Raw genomic sequence first — 18,752 nt, 5'->3', positions numbered from 1 at the left:
TGGGGTACCCGCGCTCCAAGAATTTGTTATACATAATCTCAAGTTGCTGTTTTTTGTCCTCATCGGAGCAAATGCGTAGTACCCTGGCAAATTGTGAGATAGGTAGATTTCTGCGTAGGTGTTCGGGATGTGCACTCCGAAAGTGGAGCAAGGTATTTCTGTCAGTGGGTTTTGTGTATAGGGATGTTGTGATGGTGCCATGGTTGTTGGTGATGAGCACATCAAGGAATGAGATACATTCACAGGAGAATTTGGGATTGAACACAATTCCTGGAAAAATACTGTTCAAAAAGTCTACAAACATGCTGAACTCATCACTACTTCCTGACCAAATAAGGAAAATATCATCGATGTACCTCATCCATTTTACAACATACTTGTGAAAAAGCGGGGATGGGTAGATGTGTTGTTCTTCAAGGTAGCCACGAATAGGTTGGCAAATGAGGGTGCTGCCGAGCTCCCCATAGCCGTGCCACGTGTTTGTGTGAATGTCCTTCCCTCAAACATAAAGTGGTTATTAGTAAGAATAAATTCAAGACATTCAAGGATATATCCACATGGTATCCCAGGGAGATCATGTTTAGCACAGAAGTTTTCAACGGCCTGCAGGCCAGCAGAGTTTGGTATACAGGTGTATAGGGAAGATATATCCATTGTGGCGAATTTCCAATTATTCTGAAGGGTATGGAAGGGTCTCAGCTTCTCGAGGAAATCACTAGTATCACGTGTATAGGCAGGTAAATCCTTAACAATGGGCTGTAAGTAGAAGTCAATGACCTGAGCCAATGGTTGAGTAATGGCCCCCGTACCGGATACTATGGGTCGGAATTTCAATGGTGTGGTGCCTTTATGGATCTTAGGTAGTCCATAGATGACAGGCATGCAGAGATGGTCATTGTCACGGAACGTCCCACACTCCGCTTGAGTGCTTCCGTCAGTATACCGCTTCCTAAGTTCTGGAACACAAGTCCAATGGATCTGGCTAAAGGAACCCCCAAGAACTAGACAACACCAGTCTTGGAGTACATCAGGACTAACTCTTTATTTGAGATCTCACACACATTTATACAGCAGGCTGACTCAAAGCTAACCTAATTAACATGAGCTAATTTACTAAAAAATTTACCCAGACCAGATGACAGACTTGTGGGCACTGAGCTTCACACAGTAGTATAAACACAATAGCTGGAGCTAATTACAATTAACAATACAAACAACAATCTCCCCCCCTCCTCAGCCTAGTCATCAACAGTTTGTTTCCTAGCCAGTCCTGGAGGCTAATGTGATCAGCTCATTCAATTAACAGGTTGAGTTCAGAATCAACCAAACCAATAATAGTCTCTACATACATCCTGGGAGATATTGTGGACAAATATTACTGTCCCATTTTAAGTAGTCCAAGATATATTTTCTCACTCACCCTGTGCCAGGATAGCACAGGGTGACTTAGACATAGGATGTATATGGGAAGCTGAAACAAGGACATCCCCTACTTTCCAAGGGATTCTGAGTTCCACAGGCCCTCCGGTCACAGTCATTATGAAGAAAATTAGCCACTTCATTGGTTAGCCAACCGCCCGATCGCCCTATGTTGATTAGATGAGATAAGGTATTCTTGGCACTTTCAGATGGATCTCTACTCGATGTTGTGTAGCTAGTGGAGTTGGCTAGCAGGGAGAGCATACCCTTACTGTACTCACTGTAATCCATAATAACAATACTTCCGCCTTTATCGGCGGGTTTGATAATAATGTTTTTATAGTCTTTAAGTGATTTGAGTGCAGCGAAGTCATCGGGGTTCAAATTGGTGTATGCTCTGTTTGAGGTTAATTGATTGGTTATATAAACCAGCCTTTCTCAACCAGTGTGCCGCGGGATCAGGGCTGTCAGATGAGCCAGATCCCCTGCCGACTGTACATCTACACTGTGAGAAGCTCCGTCAGCCTTAAAAGTGAATGTAAAGTGCACGGGAGTGTACTGTGCTCTCTGCTTACCCCTACAGTGCAGTACCTGGCTGAATAAGGAAGCTGGAAAGGTACAGTACTGTGCTAGAAGCTAGATTAGTTTTAAAAGGGCTTTATTCATGTGTCTATGCATGTGTGTGTGTGTGTATGTGTGCATTTGTCTGTATGTGTGTGTGTCTTTATCTATGTCTGTATGTATGTGTATGCATGTGTCTGTATGTGTGCGTGTGTCTGTGTATGTGTGCGTGCATGTGTGTGTGCGCGTTTGTGCGCGCATTTGTCTGTGTGTGTGCATGTGTCTGTGTATGTTACTTTTAATCCGGACACCCCCCCCATTCCTGTACCATCAGAACTGCTTTTGCAGGGCTTGTTTGTGATAGCAGCCAGGACTGCTGCTCCTCTGAAAAGCAATCCATGCACAGATTGCTTTTCAGAGGCATTTGACAGGTGGTAAAGAGGCATTATGTTGCCTCCTCACCACCTGTTTTAAGCCCGTAAATACAGCATCACTATACCACAACTGTGCAATGCACACAGTTGTGGGGTAGTTGCAGTGCAGCCCCATTCAGCCTGGGTATACCTCCAGTTGCAGCCACAGCATGTGTACACCCCCAGCTGCTCCCTCTGCAGCTAAAGGGGGAGAAGTTGGGGGTAGTAAAAACTGCTTAACCATGTGGTTTTACTGCCCCTCCAACCTGACATGTGAACAAGCCCTTGGTTCACATCTGTGTGGCTGCGTGCTGCGTGTAGGGCAGCCCATTCATTTCAATGGGCTTCCCTACCCACAAAAATGCAGGGAAAGAAGTCCCCAACCTTTTTTTTTTTTAAATTGCACTGCACCAAAAGCATCCCACGTTCTTCAATGTGTGGGGTACCATTAAGAATTAACGGTACGCCTGAAGAGCAGAGCATTCGTCTGTGTGTCGGGAACAAGCGCAACAAAGGCAAGAGAATTCTTGTCTCGAACGAACAAATTTAGACCGAATTTTAATGGTTTAAGGAATGTCAGGTAAAATGGTCGGCCCTCACGCATGTTCACTTCATCAAATCTGGCCCTCTTTGAAAAAAGTTTAGACACCCCTGCACTAAGCAGTCACTTAGGCAGGCCATACACGGTTCGAATCTCAGCCTGTTCAGCAGAAACTGGCCCAGATTGAACTGTGTATGGGCAGGCTAAATGTACCAAGTTGATCAATTGATCAACTTGGGTACAACCAGCATGCTGGGTTGAACCTGCAATTATTGCTAGCGGCTGCTATAGCCGATAGCAATAATCACTGTCTTCTCCCGGTGGTGATGGCTTACCCCATCAGGAGAAGCCAATGGCCCGGCAGGAGGGATTCCCGCATCAACACCCTCTGTGATGATGGGGTATTCAAGCAAATTTCTTTCTTTTGGTCCATGTATGGGCAGCCTAAGTCAGAATAAGAATGACGGTGGTGATAACTGTAGCAATGGCAACATTTATATTTCTATCCTCACACAGTTTTGTTAAGCAACAGGTTAGACCATGTTACCCAAGTATACTAAGGCTACTTTCACAATGAGGAGCTTTACAGGCACTATAGCGCTAAAAATAGCGACTGCAAAGCGCCTCTCCTGTCACTCCAGTGTAAAAGCCCGAGTGCTTTCACACTGGAGCGGTGTGCTTGCGGGTCCTTAAAAAAAGTCCAGCAAGCAGCATCTTTGAGGCGCTTTAGGAGTGGTGCATACACTGCTCCTAAAGTGCCCCAGCCCATTGAAATCAAAAGGCAGTGGTGCTGAAGCGCCTGCAAAGCGCCGCTGCACTTTGCGGGCGCTTTTAACCCTTTATTCAGCCGCTAGTGGGGGTTAAAAGTGCCCGGTATCGTCCGAAAAGCGCCTCTAAAACGGTGGTAAAGCGCCGCTAAATTTAGTGGCGTTTTACCACGACGCCCCCCCCGCACATCAGTATATCAGTTCCCGATCGGCTCATGCAGATTTACTGTGGCACAATGGCTCTCCTGGGCGAAATCCCATATATACGGGGATCCCTTTAAGAGCCACCACAGGGCGTGCGCCCGCTGCACGGCGGGGGACTCGATGCGCGTGGCCAGTGGTCGCAATCGCTGCCGGTCCACGTGCAATTGCGTGCACGAGAGCCAGCCCTGTCAGAGGAGAGGAGGCAGATCATGTGTTCTTACTAAGTAGGAACAACGATCTATCTCCTCTCTTAGTCCAATCCCCTCACAGTTAGAACACACAGTTAACCCCTTGATCGACCCCTAGTGTTAACCCCTTCCCTGCCAGTGACATTGAAACAGTAATCAGTGCATATTTATAGCACTGATCGCTGTATAAATGTCAATGGTCCCAAAAATTATTCAAAAGTGTCCAATCTGTCCATCGCAATACCACTAAAAATTGCAGATCACCGCCATTACTAGTGAAAAAAAAAAATGCCATAATTCTTTCCCATAGTTTGTAGACGCTATAACTTTTGCACAAACCAATCAATATGCGCTTATTGCAATTTTTTTTACCAAAAAATATGTAGAATATATATTGGCCTAAACTGAAGAAATGTGTTTTTTAAAAACATTTTTGGTGATATTTATTATAGCAAAAAGTAAAAAATATTGTTTTTTCAAAATTGTCGCTCTTTTTTGTTTATAGCGCAACAAAAAATGTTTGGGTACATTGTCGCACGACTGCACAATTGTCAGTTAAAGCGACGCAGTGCCAAATTGTAAAAAGTGCTCTGGTCAGGAAATGGGTAAAATCTTCCAGGGCTGAAGTGGTTAACTAACACTAATATATATTAACCATCCCCTAAAAAGTGATTTCAATAAATAACTACATAAAATAAGTGAATCCAGTGAATGGACACAGCATTACTCTAAAACTACTATTAAGAAAGTAAAATACCTTACACATAACCTCAAAATTATGGCCTCATCAAGTGTAACAAAACACAATTTTAAACCCTAAGCATATAAATAACATATATAAAATGTCCAAAAAAGAGTTATTATTCCTCATTTGAAAACATGAGGCAAATATACAGTGGGGAAAATAATTATTTGATCCCCTGCAGATTTTGTAAGTTTGCTCACTTATAAAGAAATGAAGGGTCTATCATTTTTATCATAGGTGTATTTTAAATGATAGAGACAGAATGTCAACCAAAAATACATGATACAAATGTTATAAATTGAGTGGCAGTTCAGTGAGTAAAATAAGTATTTGATCCCCAAGCAAAACCTGACTTAGTACTTGGTGGAAAAACCCTTGTTGGCAAGCACAGAGGTAAGCCTTTTCTTGCAGTTGGTTACCAGGTTTGCATACATCTCAGGAGTGATTTTCCACTCTTTACAGATCTTCTCTAAATCCTTAAAGCAGGGTTCTACCCAAATTTTGAACAATATCTGTATGTATTCTCTTCCTTGCCTAGATGCTGACATGGCGTTTAAAAAAATTTAAATCGCCGTAATTACCTTTGATTTTTCTATTCTTCTTTGCACTTCCTGGTTCTCCTCCCGTGGGAGTAGGCGTGTTTCTAGACTCTCCCAGACTCCTGGGAGCTAGTCTCAGGCTTCCCAGGATGCCACTGAGCATGTGCGGGAACGAGCGGTGAATGCTGGGAGTACAGCATTCACCACATCCAGGAAATAAATGCTTGTGGGCTTCAAATGCCCACAATGAAGATGGAAACCGCCTGCAGTGAATAATATAAGTTATTCTTTCTGACGAAATCTGACACAGGCCGACATATTACACACAATATGTGAGTATGTAATGCTGAGAAGAAAAGTTTGTGAATGAACTAAAAAAAAACCAAAACGATAGATAGGTGGACCCCCGCTTTAAGATTTCTCGGCTAGCGTTGGCAACTCGAAGTTTCAGCTCCCTCCATAAATATTCTGTAGGATTAAAGTGGACGTAAACCCGATTCATGAAATTTGAGCTGGGTACATATATTTGCAGTGTTTTATTATCTCTCTTCCATAGCTGTCTCCTGCTCTTTCTTCTGTTATCAGCCTGATAACTCTTGACAAGTTCTCTGTCACATATGATAAAAGCAGTTTGAGTTTTGTGTTGGGGAGGATGCTATAAATAGATTAGCAGAGCCCTGAACGATAAGCTCTGAAAGTCTCTACCTATGAGGAGAGGGGGTGTGTGCCTTTCCTCCAATCAGCCGTCATGCCCAGACTTCACTGCAATGTTGGGAAGAGAAAATCTAACAGGATCTGAACTGTCTAAACAGTACATAAAGCTAAAGACAGCACCTATACATGTAAAACTTACGTAGGGAGATTTGTTTCATCTCTGTGTATCACCTGAGGCTGTTCAATTCACTAGGTATATGTGAGAGTTTACATCCACTTTAACCACTTCAGTACCAGGCACTTATACCCCCTTCCTGCCCAGGCCAATTTTCAGCTTTCAGCGCTGTCACACTTTGAATGACAATTGCATAGTCATGCTACGCTGTACCCAAACAATTTTTTCAATTTTTTTTTCCCCCACAAACTGAGCTTTCATTTGGTGGTATTTGATCACTGCTGGGGGATTTATTTTTTGTGCAACAAATAAAAGACCGAAAATGTTGAAAAAATTAAAATTTTTCTTTGTTTCTGTTATAAAATTTTGTAAATAAGTTTTCTCCTTTTCAGGCCACCTGAGGCCAGGTGACAGATGCACAACGTTGGGATCAGGAGTACACCGCAAGGTAGTGGATCCTACGGCTGACTGCTATGGATGGGAGTCAGGGTGGTAAGGAAGACAAGGCTGCTGGAACACCAACACGGATCCCACCGGTGTTAGAGGGTAAGATTCAATAGGGCGCGGAGTCTAAGAGCCAGCAGGTTTTTACCAGAGCCTCTAGTGGTGAGGATGGACTGGGCTGCAACTGGCTTCAGGTCGCGACCCCCAGGGTCCCCTAGCTCACGCCCACAGTAGGCAACAGGAGGATAGGGATGGTAGGGGAATAAGCCAAGGTCGGGGCAACTAGCAGACAAGGACAACAGAGTACACGCCAAAGGTTAAGGGTCACAGGCAAACAGGGATAGTCAGGAACACGCCAACAGTTCAGGGTCACGAGCAGACAGGAATAGTCAAGAACACGTCAAGGTCGGTAACAGAGACAAACGTAGAGCACACGGCAATCCGGAAACAAGAAGCCAAACACACAATGTTGATCAGCAGGGCTGGCCTGCAGTGCACAGGTTAATATAGAGTTCTCTGATAGGAGCTGGAGTGGAGCCATGCTTAGAGGAGAGATTATAAATGCAGTCAGGTGAGAGTGGCTAGTCTCTAGAGATGAACACATGATGAGAGGTAAGCTGACAAACTCTATTGCATTACCATGACACTCTTTCACTGATGGGCACTGATGAGGCTGCACTAACGGGCACTAATAGGGCGGCACTGATGCGCACTGATGAGGTGGCACTGGTATGCAGCACTGATGGGTACTTATGGGTGGCACTGATAGGTGGGCATGGATGGGTGGCACTGATGGATGGCACTGCTGGGCATCACTGATGAGACATCTGGCAGGCATTAGGAGTGGGCACTGACTGGCACCATTTGTGAGCACTTATGGCATATTTTAGACACTGTGTGATATCCCTGGTGGCCATGGGGGGGCATACCTGGTCATCCATGTGAGGTGGGCATCCCTGGTGGTCCAGTGTGGGCATCCGTGGGGGAGCTGCGCTGATAAACAATCAGTGCAGACCCCCATCAGGAGAGCTGTCAGATGCGAGTGAGGAGAAGACAATGAACGGCTCTTCCTGTTTACACTGTGATCAGCCGTGACTGGACACAGCTGATCACGTGGTAAAGAGCCTATTTTAAAGGCTCTTTACTGAGATCGGTGTAGCAGTGTGTCAGACACGCCGCACCACCGATCGCCTCGCGCGCCAGCCGTTATCCTGCTGGACGTCATATGAGTTATGACACCCAGTCAGGATAACTGAACCACTGCCCGGCCGTCATTTTGCCTGGCCTGGCCACATCGAGTTCCGCCCACCAGATGACGTAATTTCCCCTGTACAATCCAAGCAAGGCAGCTGAGATTTTGCTTCACTTCCTGCCCTGCAGACAGCATCCTGTGCAGTGAGAAAATACAGCTGATCGCTGGGGAAAAAAACAGATTGCTGGCACCCCTCAAGGAGGATTCTTTACCTGACAGATATGCCTATGATACCTTAATTTCTGCAAGTGCATTTATGTTTGCGCTATTAAAATAACTTTATAATATTGCACTTGGGTACGCCTCCCTCCCTCTCTCTCTCTCTTTTACAATGCTCACAGAGTACCTTGGATACGCTCTGGGGATGGCCTGCACCTGAATTTTTCCTAAAAGCATATATGGACAAATTCCAATCAAAACAAAAAAGACAATATCAAACTGAACTATATCACAGGCAGTCTCATTGTCGTGGGCTTGGTAAACCCTCTCTTCTTAACGAGCCAATGGCGCCTGCTTCTGTCTCAGCCAATGAGGAGAGAGCATCCCGGACAGCGGAGAATCTTGTGCAATATCGCTGGATCGAGATGGGGCTCAGGTAAGTATTAATGGGGCTGAGATGGCAGCTGAACACAGAAGTTTTTTTGTTATCTTAATGCATAGAATGTATTAAGATAAAAAACCAACCCTCTGTCTTTAGAACCACTTTAATGTGCTTCTTCTTAAGCCACTCCTTTGTTGCCTTGGTGGTATGTTTTGGGTCATTTTCATGCTGGAAGACCCATCCACGACCCATCTTCAGTGTTCTGGCTAAGGGAAGAAGGTTCTCATCCAAGATTTTACAATACAGTGAGGGAAAAAAAAGTATTTGAGCCTCTGCTGATTTTGTACGTTTGCCCGCTGACAAAGAAATGCCCAGTCTATAATTTTAAAGGTAGGTTTATTTTAACAGTGAGAGACAGAACAACAAAAGTATCCAGAAAAACGCATTTCAAAAAAGTTATAAATTGATTTGCATTTTAATGAGTGAAATAAGTATTTGATCCCCTATCAAATCAACAAGATTTCTGCCTCCCAGGTGTCTTCTATACAGGTAAAAAGCTGATATTTTTACTCTTAAAGGGAGATATACAGCTTGTTACTGTATAAAAGACACCTGTACACAGAAGCAATCAGTTTCCAATTTCTCCACCATGGCCAAGACCAAAGAGCTGTCCAAGGATGTCATGTACAAGATTGTAGACCTACACAAGGCTGGAATTGGCTACAAGACCATCGCCAAGCAGCTTGGCAAGAGGGTGACAAAAGTTGGTGCAATTATTAGCAAATGGAAGAAAACACAAAATAACTGTCAATCTCCCTCGGTCTGGGGCTCCATGCAAAATCTTGCCTCGTGGAGTTTCAATGATCATAAGAACGGTGAGGAATGAGCCCCGAACTAAACGGGAGACTCTTGTCAAAAATCTCAAGGCAGCTGGGACCATAATCACCAAGAAAACAATTGGTAACACATTACACCGTGAAGGACTGAAATCCTGCTGCGTCCGCAAGGTCCCTGTGCTCAAGAAAGCACATGTACAGGCCCGTCTGAAGTTTGCTAATGAACATCTGAATGATTCAGAGAACTGCTTGAAAGTGTTGTGGTCAGATGAGACCAAAATAGAGCTCTGGCATCAACTCAACTCTGTGTTGGAGGAGGAATGCTGCCTATGACCACAAGAACACCATCCCCACCGCCAAACATGGAGGTGGAAACATTATGGTTTGGGGGTGTTTTTCTGCTAAGGGGACAGGACAACTTCACCACATCAAAGGGACGATGGACAGGCCATGTACTGTCAAATCTTGGGTGAGAACCTCTTTCCCTCAGCCAGGGCATTGAAAATGGGTCATGGATGGTATTCCAGCAGAACAATAACCCAAAACACCTGGCCAAGGCAACAAAGGAGTGGCTCAAGAATAAGCACATTAAGGTCCTGGAGTGGCCTAGCCAGTCTCCAGGCCTTAATCCCATAGAAAATATGTGGAGGGAGCTGAAGGTTTGAGTTCCACATGTCAGCCTCAAAACCTTAAATGACTTGGAGAGGAACTGCAAAGTGGGACAAAATCCCTCCAGAGATGTGTGCAAACCTAGTGGCCAACTACAAGAAATGTCTGACCTCTGATTGCCAACAAGGGTTTTTGCCACCAAGTACCAAGTCATGTTTTGCGAAGGGGTCAAATATTTATTTCACTAATTAAAATGCAAATCAATTTATAACTGTTTTGAAATGTGTTTTTCTGGATTTTGTTGCTATTTTGTCTCTCACTGTTAAAATAAACCTACCATTAAAATTATAGACTGATAATTTCTTTGTCAGTAGGTAAATGTACAAAATCAGCAAGGGATTGAATACTTTTTTCCCTCACTGTTAATGGCCGTCCATTGGCCCCTCAATGCGGCAAAGTCGGCCTGTTTTCACCTCCGTACTTGACTGTAGGAATGATGTTCTTAGGGTCATAGTCAGCATTTTTCTTCCTCAAAACACGGTGAGTCGAGTTAAGTGCCAAATAGGTAAATTTTGGTATCATCTGACCACAGCACTTTCTCCCAATTCCTCTCTGAATCATTTAACCACTTGACGACCGCCTCACGCCGATGTACGTCGGCAAGGTGGGACGGACAGGCAAAATCACGTACATGTACGTGATTTGCCTTCCGCGGGTGGGGGGTCCGATCGGACCCCCCCCCGGTGCCCGAGACGGTCGTCTTTTGTCCCACGGCGATCGGAGGTGAGGGGGAGGCCATCCGTTCGTGGCCCCCCCTCGCGATCGCCGCCGGCCAATCGAATCATTCCTTTGCTGCTGTATGCTAAACAGCAGCAAAGGAAATTATGTCATCTCTCCTCGGCTCGGTAATTTCCGTTCCGGCCCGAGGAGAGAAGACAGGTATGTGAGTGCACAACACTACACACACACACAGTAGAACATGCCAGGCACACAAAACACCCCGATCCCCCCCCCCGATCACCCCCCAATCACCCCCCCCCCGTCACAAACTGACACCAGCAGTTTTTTTTTTTTTTTTTTTTCTGATTACTGCATTGGTGTCAGTTTGTGACAGTTACAGTGTTGGGACAGTTAGTATTAGCCCCCTGTAGGTCTAGGATACCCCCCTAACCCCCCCTAATAAAGTTTTAACCCCTTGATCACCCCCTGTCACCAGTGTCGCTAAGCGATCATTTTTCTGATCGCTGTATTAGTGTCGCTGGTGACGCTAGTTAGGGACGTAAATATTTAGGTTCGCCATCAGCATTTCATAGCGACAGGGACCCCCATATACTACCGAATAAATGTTTTAACCCCTTGATGGCCCCCTAGTTAACCCTTTCACCACTGATCACCGTATAACTGTTACGGTTGACGCTGGTTAGTTTGTTTATTTTTTATAGTGTAAGGGCACCCGCCGTTTATTACCTAATAAAGGTTTAGCCCCCTGATCGCCCGGCGGTGATATGCGTCGCCCCAGGCAGTGTCAGATTAGCGCCAGTACCGCTAACACCCACGCACGCAGCATACGCCTCCCTTAGTGGTATAGTATCTGATCGGATCAATATCTGATCCGATCAGATCTATACTAGCGTCCCCAGCAGTTTAGGGTTCCCAAAAACGCAGTGTTAGCGGGATCAGCCCAGATACCTGCTAGCACCTGCGTTTTGCCCCTCCGCCCAGCCCACCCAAGTGCAGTATCGATCGATCACTGTCACTTACAAAACACTAAACGCATAACTGCAGCGTTCGCAGAGTCAGGCCTGATCCCTGCGATCGCTAACAGTTTTTTTGGTAGCATTTTGGTGAACTGGCAAGCACCAGCCCCAGGCAGCGTCAGGTTAGCGCCAGTAGCGCTAACACCCATGCACGCACCGTGCACCTCCCTTAGTGGTATAGTATCTGAACGGATCAATATCTGGTCCGATCAGATCTATACTAGCGTCCCCAGCAGTTTAGGGTTCCCAAAAACGCAGTGTTAGCGGGATCAGCCCAGATACCTGCTAGCACCTGCATTTTGCCCCTCCGCCCGGCCCGGCCCAGCCCACCCAAGTGCAGTATCGATCGATCACTGACACTTACAAAACACTAAATGCATAACTGCAGCGTTCGCAGAGTCAGGCCTGATCCCTGCGATCGCTAACAGTTTTTTTGGTAGTATTTTGGTGAACTGGCAAGCACCAGCCCCAAGCAGCGTCAGATTAGCGCCAGTACCGCTAACACCCACGCACGCAGCATACGCCTCCCTTAGTGGTATAGTATCTGAACGGATCAATATCTGATCCGATCAGATCTATACTGGCGTCCCCAGCAGTTTAGGGTTCCCAAAAACGCAGTGTTAGCGGGATCAGCCCAGATACCTGCTAGCACCTGCATTTTGCCCCTCCGCCCGGCCCAGCCCACCCAAGTGCAGTATCGATCGATCACTGTCACTTACAAAACACTTAACGCATAACTGCAGCGTTCGCAGAGTTAGGCCTGATCCCTGCGATCGCTAACAGTTTTTTTGGTAGCTTTTTATTGAACTGGCAAGCGCCAGCGGCATAGTACACCCCGGTCGTAGTCAAACCAGCACTGCAGTAACACTTGGTGACGTGGCGAGTCCCATAAGTGCAGTTCAAGCTGGTGAGGTGGCAAGCACAAGTAGTGTCGCGCTGCCACCAAGAAGACAAACACAGGCCCGTCGTGCCCATAATGCCCTTCCTGCTGCATTCGCCAATCCTAATTGGGAACCCACCGCTTCTGCAGCGCCCGTACTTCCCCCATTCACATCCCCAACCAAATGCAGTCGGCTGCATGAGAGGCATTTTCTTTATGTCCTCCCGAGTACCCCTACCCAACGAACCCCCCCAAAAAAGATGTTGTGTCTGCAGCAAGCCCGGATATAGGCGTGACACCCGCTATTATTGTCCCTCCTGTCCTGACAATCCTGGTCTTTGCATTGGTGAATGTTTTGAACGCTACCATTCACTAGTTGAGTATTAGCGTAGGGTACAGCATTGCACAGACTAGGCACACTTTCACAGGGTCTCCCAAGATGCCATCGCATTTTGAGAGACCCGAACCTGGAACCGGTTACCGTTATAAAAGTTGGTTACAAAAAAAGTGTAAAAAAAAAAAAAATATATAAAATAAAAAAAAATAGTTGTCGTTTCATTGTTCTCTCTCTCTCTATTCTCTCTCTCTATTGTTCTGCTCTTTTTTACTGTATTCTATTCTGCAATGTTTTATTGTTATTATGTTTTATCATGTTTGCTTTTCAGGTATGCAATTTTTTATACTTTACCGTTTACTGTGCTTTATTGTTAACCATTTTTTTGTCTTCAGGTACGCCATTCACGACTTTGAATGGTTATACCAGAATGATGCCTGCAGGTTTAGGTATCATCTTGGTATCATTCTTTTCAGCCAGCGGTCGGCTTTCATGTAAAAGCAATCCTAGCGGCTAATTATCCTCTAGACTGCTTTTACAAGCCGTGGGAGGGAATGCCCCCCCCCCACCATCTTCCGTGTTTTTCTCTGGCTCTCCTGTCTCAACAGGGAACCTGAGAATGCAGCCGGTGATTCAGCCAGCTGACCATAGAGCTGATCAGAGACCAGAGTGGCTCCAAACATCTCTATGGCCTAAGAAACCGGAAGCTACGAGCATTTTATGACTTAGATTTCGCCGGCTGTAAATAGCGCCATTGGGAAATTGGGGAAGCATTTTATCACACCGATCTTGGTGTCGTCAGATGCTTTGAGGGCAGAGGAGAGATCTAGGGTCTAATAGACCCCAATTTTTTCAAAAAAGAGTACCTGTCACTACCTATTGCTATCATAGGGGATATTTACATTCCCCGAGATAACAATAAAAATTATTTAAAAAAAAAAAATGAAAGGAACAGTTTAAAAATAAGATATAAAAGCAAAAAAATAATAAAGGAAAAAAAAAAAAAAAACCCCTGTCGCCCCCTGCTCTCGCGCTAAGGCGAACGCAAGTGGCGGTCTGTCGTCAAACGTAAACAGCAATTGCACCATGCATGTGAGGTATCGCCGCGAAGGTCAGATCGAGGGCAGTAATTTTTGCAGTAGACCTCCTCTGTAAATCTAAAGTGGTAACCTGTAAAGGCTTTTAAAAATGTATTTATTTTGTTGCCACTGCACGTTTGTGCGCAATTTTAAAGCATGTCATGTTTGGTATCCATGTACTCGGCCTAAGATCATCTTTTTTATTTCATCAAACTTTTGGGCAATATAGTGTGTTTTAGTGCATTAAAATTTAAAAAAGTGTGTTTTTTCCCCAAAAAATGCGTTTGAAAAATCGCTGCGCAAATACTGTGTGAAAAAAAAAAATGAAACACCCACCATTTTAATCTGTAGGGCATTTGCTTTAAAAAAATATATAATGTTTGGGGGTTCAAAGTAATTTTTTTGCAAAAAAAAATAACTTTTTCATGTAAACAATGAGTGTCAGAAAGGGCTTTGTCTTCAAGTGGTTAGAAGAGTGAGTGATGTGTGACATAAGCTTCTAAATGTTGTGCATAAAATGCCAGGACAGTTCAAAACCCCCCCAAATGACCCCATTTTGGAAAGTAGATACCCCAAGCTATTTTCTGAGAGGCATGTCGAGTCCATGGAATATTTTATATTGCGACACAAGTTGCGGGAAAGAGACAAATTTTTTTTTTTTTTTTTTTGCACAAAGTTGTCATTAAATGATATATTGCTCAAACATGCCATGGGAATATGTGAAATTACACCCCAAAATACATTCTGCTGCTTCTCCTGAGTACGGGGATACCACATGTGTAAGACTTTTTGGGAGCCTAGCCGCGTACGGAACCCCGAAAACCAAGCACCGCCTTCAGGCTTTCTAAGGGCGTGAATTTTTGATTTCACTCTTCACTGCCTATCACAGTTTCGGAGGCCATGGAAAGCCCAGGTGGCACAAAACCCCCCCAAATGACCCCATTTTGGAAAGTAGACACCCAAAGCTATTTGCTGAGAGGTATAGTGAGTATTTTGCAGACCTCACTTTTTGTCACAAAGTTTTGAAAATTGAAAAAAGAAAAAAAAAAATGTTTTTTCTTGTCTTTCTTCATTTTCAAAAACAAATGAGAGCTGCAAAATACTCACCATGCCTCTCAGCAAATAGCTTGGGGTGTCTACTTTCCAAAATGGGGTCATTTGGGGGGTTTTGTGCCACCTGGGCATTCCATGGCCTCCGAAACTGTGATAGGCAGTGAAGAGTGAAATCAAAAATTTTCACCCTTAGAAATCCTGAAGGCGGTGATTGGATTTCGGGGCCCCGTACGCGGCTAGGCTCCCAAAAAGTCCCACACATGTGGTATCCCCATACTCAGGAGAAGCAGCTAAATGTATTTTGGGGTGCAATTCCACATATGCCCATGGCCTGTGTGAGCAATATATCATTTAGTGACAACTTTGTGCAAAAAAAAAAAAAAGTGTCACTTTCCCGCAACTTGTGTCAAAATATAAAATATTCCATGGACTCAATATGCCTCTCAGCAAATAGCTTGGGGTGTCTACTTTCAAAAATGGGGTCATTTGGGGGGGTTTTGTGCCACCTGGGCATTCCATGGCCTCCGAAACTGTGATAGGCAGTGAAGAGTGAAATCAAAAATTTACACCCTTAGAAATCCTGAAGGCGGTGCTTGGTTTTCGGGGCCCCGTACGCGGCTAGGCTCCCAAAAAGTCCCACACATTGTGGTATCCCCATACTCAGGAGAAGCAGCTGAATGTATTTTGGGGTGTAATTCCACATAGGCCCATGGCCTGTGTGAGCAATATATCATTTAGTGACAACTTTTTGTACATTTTTTTTTTTTTTTTTGTCATTATTCAATCACTTGGGACAAAAAAAATAAATATTCAATGGGTTCAACATGCCTCTCAGCAATTTCCTTGGGGTGTCTACTTTCCAAAATGGGGTCATTTGGGGGGGGGGGGGTTGTACTGCCCTGCCATTTTAGCACCTCAAGAATTGACATAGGCAGTCATAAACTAAAAGCTGTGTAAATTACAGAAAATGTACCCTAGTTTGTAGACGCTATAACTTTTGCGCAAACCAATAAGTATACGCTTATTGACATTTTTTTTACCAAAGACATGTGGCCGAATACATTTTGGCCTAAATGTATGACTAAAATTTAGTTTATTGGATTTTTTTTATAACAAAAAGTAGAAAATATCATTTTTTTTCAAAATTTTCGGTCTTTTTCCGTTTATAGCGCAAAAAATAAAAACTGCAGAGGTGATCAAATACCATCAAAAGAAAGCTCTATTTGTGGGAAGAAAAGGACGCAAATTTCGTTTGGGTACAGCATTGCATGACCGCGCAATTAGCAGTTAAAGCGACGCAGTGCCAAATTGGAAAAAGACCTCTGGTCCTTAGGCAGCATAATGGTCCGGGGCTCAAGTGGTTAAATGATCATTGGCAAACTTTAGATGGGCCTTTCTTCCATTTGCGAGTAATCGCTCCGACAGTTGTCTCTTTCTAAACAAGCTTGTTGCTGATGGGTCTTGTACCCATTCCAGCCTTGCGCAGGTCTACAATCTTGTCCCTGATGCCCTTTGACAGCTATGGTGGTGAGTTTTTAATGGAAAAAAGAGATTCTGTGGAGAGGTGTCTTTTGTACACATAAGTTGTCGTTTAAGAGCACCTTCTTAAATTGACAGGGCTAATCTGTGTACCACATGAGCACGTACTGTAGCCAGTCTGTGGGTGCCAGAATTATTGTTGGTTGGTAGGCGTTTAAATACTTATTTTACTCACTGAACTGCAACTCAATTTATAACATTTGTATCATGTGTATTTTTATTGGATTTTTAGTTGATATTCTGTCTCTAAGGCACCTTTCACACTGGGGTGGGGGCGGCGTCAGCGGTAAATTGCTGCTATTGTTAGCAGCGCTTTACCGTCGGTATTCGGCCACTAACGGGGCGGTTTTAACCCCCCGCTAGCGGACGAGAAAGGGGTAAAAACCACGCGCTTTGCCGGCAGTATAGCCGCCCTGTCCCATTGATTTCAATGGGCAGGAGCGGTGAAGGAGCAGTGTTATACACCGCTCTGAAGATGCTGCTAGCAGGACTTTTTTTCCCGTCCTGCTAGCGCACCGCTCCAGTGTGAAAGCCCTCGGGCTTTCACACTGGAGAGACAGCAGCGGGTCGGTTTGCAGGCGCTATTAGCGCAATAGTGCCTGCAAACCGCCCCAGTGTGAAAGGGGCCTAACATTTAAAATACACCTATGATAACAATTATAGACCCTTCATTTCTTTGCAAGTGGGCAAACTTACAAAACATGCAGGAGATCAAATAACTATTCACCTCACTGTAAATACAACACTTGTTCAGTGTCCATTATTATTGAATGTCTGTTTTCCTCTTCGCCTACTCAGAATAAAAAAAACTTTCTAGATTTAGACCACTAAAATTAGAAAGTTTTAAAAGATGTTGATAACCATGTTATTTAACTTTATAGAGGACCATCATTTGTGAGATTATTATGGTTTTTGTAGCTTTTGGAAAGATTGCTGGACAATGGTTTCTGTCCAAAAGATTATCTGGTTCACTTCCTACAAGGCAGCCAGATCACTGGTTTCCCCTTGATGGTTGATGTAGGCCATGGCATGACTGTATTCTGATTGGGTATCCCAGAAGCAGGGCCAACCTGACTGCTCTGAGCTCCAAGATCCTGATGGGAAGCTTGGTTTCTCTCAGTTACTATATTCCTTGGACCATTAAGGATTAGAATACTCCTTCCCAGCATGAAAGACTTGCAACTGTTATGACAGCTTTTCAGTGGTAGAGAAGGGAGGACTTCCCCACTGATAGGGTTGAAGTTATGATCCACCAAGGTAGATAATTCCTTGCTTGGCTGGACAGGAACATTGATAAATCAAGAGAAGAAGAATGTGTTTTCGAAACCTCCTCAAAGGAGGCTACTATTAGGTCCAGAACTCTCATTAGGAATTTCAAAGTGGGACATTTATAAATAGGGTGTGTGCCTCATGTGGCTGCTGCTACCTGGGGGAACTCATATACGGAGGCAATATTTGGGTCCTTAAAATCACTAAGACATCTTAATCATGGGACTACGAACAGTGTGATACTTATCCAACGCCAAGCTACCTCCCGGACACCCACCGGTATTGGTGGTGCTCCCCAATTACTATGATCCAAGCCTCTTACCCTCCCCCCAGGTCGCTGTATCTGATTTCGGAGATAAGTGAGGGTGGGGATTACCATTGGGTGCCACCGCCTTTGTTGTTACTATGGATTGCTAGCAATCCTGGATGATAATAATTCCTCATGAAGAAGTGGGCTTTACCGCAAAACATGTAGAGCATTATACATTAAGATTTACTACATCTTGTGCCCTTAAAACCAATTGGGGATAACCGATCATCACAAAGATTAGCAAGCACAAATGCACTGCTGTAATTGCAGTTTTATTCATATATACAGTGGGGACGGAAAGTATTCAGACCCCCTTAAATTTTTCACTCTTTGTTATATTGCAGCCATTTGCTAAAATCATTTAAGTTCATTTTTTTCCTCATTAATGTACATACAGCACCCCATATTGACAGAAAAACACAGAATTGTTGACATTTTTACAGAAAAACTGAAATATCACATGGTCCTAAGTATTCAGACCCTTTGCTCAGTATTTAGCAGAAGCACCTTTTGATCTAATACAGCCATGAGTCTTTTTGGGAAAGATGCAACAAGTTTTTCACACCTGGATTTGGGGATCCTCTGCCATTCCTCCTTGCAGATCCTCTCCAGTTCTGTCAGGTTGGATGGTAAACGTTGGTGG

The 18,752-nt window shown here is 44.4% G+C and overlaps 1 protein-coding gene and 1 long non-coding RNA gene across 4 annotated transcripts in view; one reads left to right on the top strand and one right to left on the bottom strand.

The window, feature by feature from the left end:
- The window catches only part of SLC12A7 (solute carrier family 12 member 7), a 919,795-nt gene that overhangs the window by 163,594 nt on the left and 737,449 nt on the right, over positions 1-18,752 (bottom strand). The gene's annotated exons all lie outside the window — the stretch shown is intronic.
- LOC141144714 (uncharacterized) overlaps positions 1-18,752 on the top strand; it is a 64,586-nt gene that overhangs the window by 38,478 nt on the left and 7,356 nt on the right. Inside the window, exon 2 of the long non-coding RNA XR_012244445.1 lies at positions 6,599-6,752. This is a non-coding gene — a long non-coding RNA (uncharacterized lncRNA). The remainder of the gene's footprint in view (positions 1-6,598; positions 6,753-18,752) is intronic.

Source organism: Aquarana catesbeiana, linkage group LG05 (assembly GCF_042186555.1).
Source record: "Aquarana catesbeiana isolate 2022-GZ linkage group LG05, ASM4218655v1, whole genome shotgun sequence".
Lineage (NCBI taxonomy): Eukaryota > Metazoa > Chordata > Amphibia > Anura > Ranidae > Aquarana > Aquarana catesbeiana.
The sequence above is the reverse complement of the archived record's forward strand: the minus strand, read 5'-3'. Positions and strand labels throughout refer to the sequence as shown.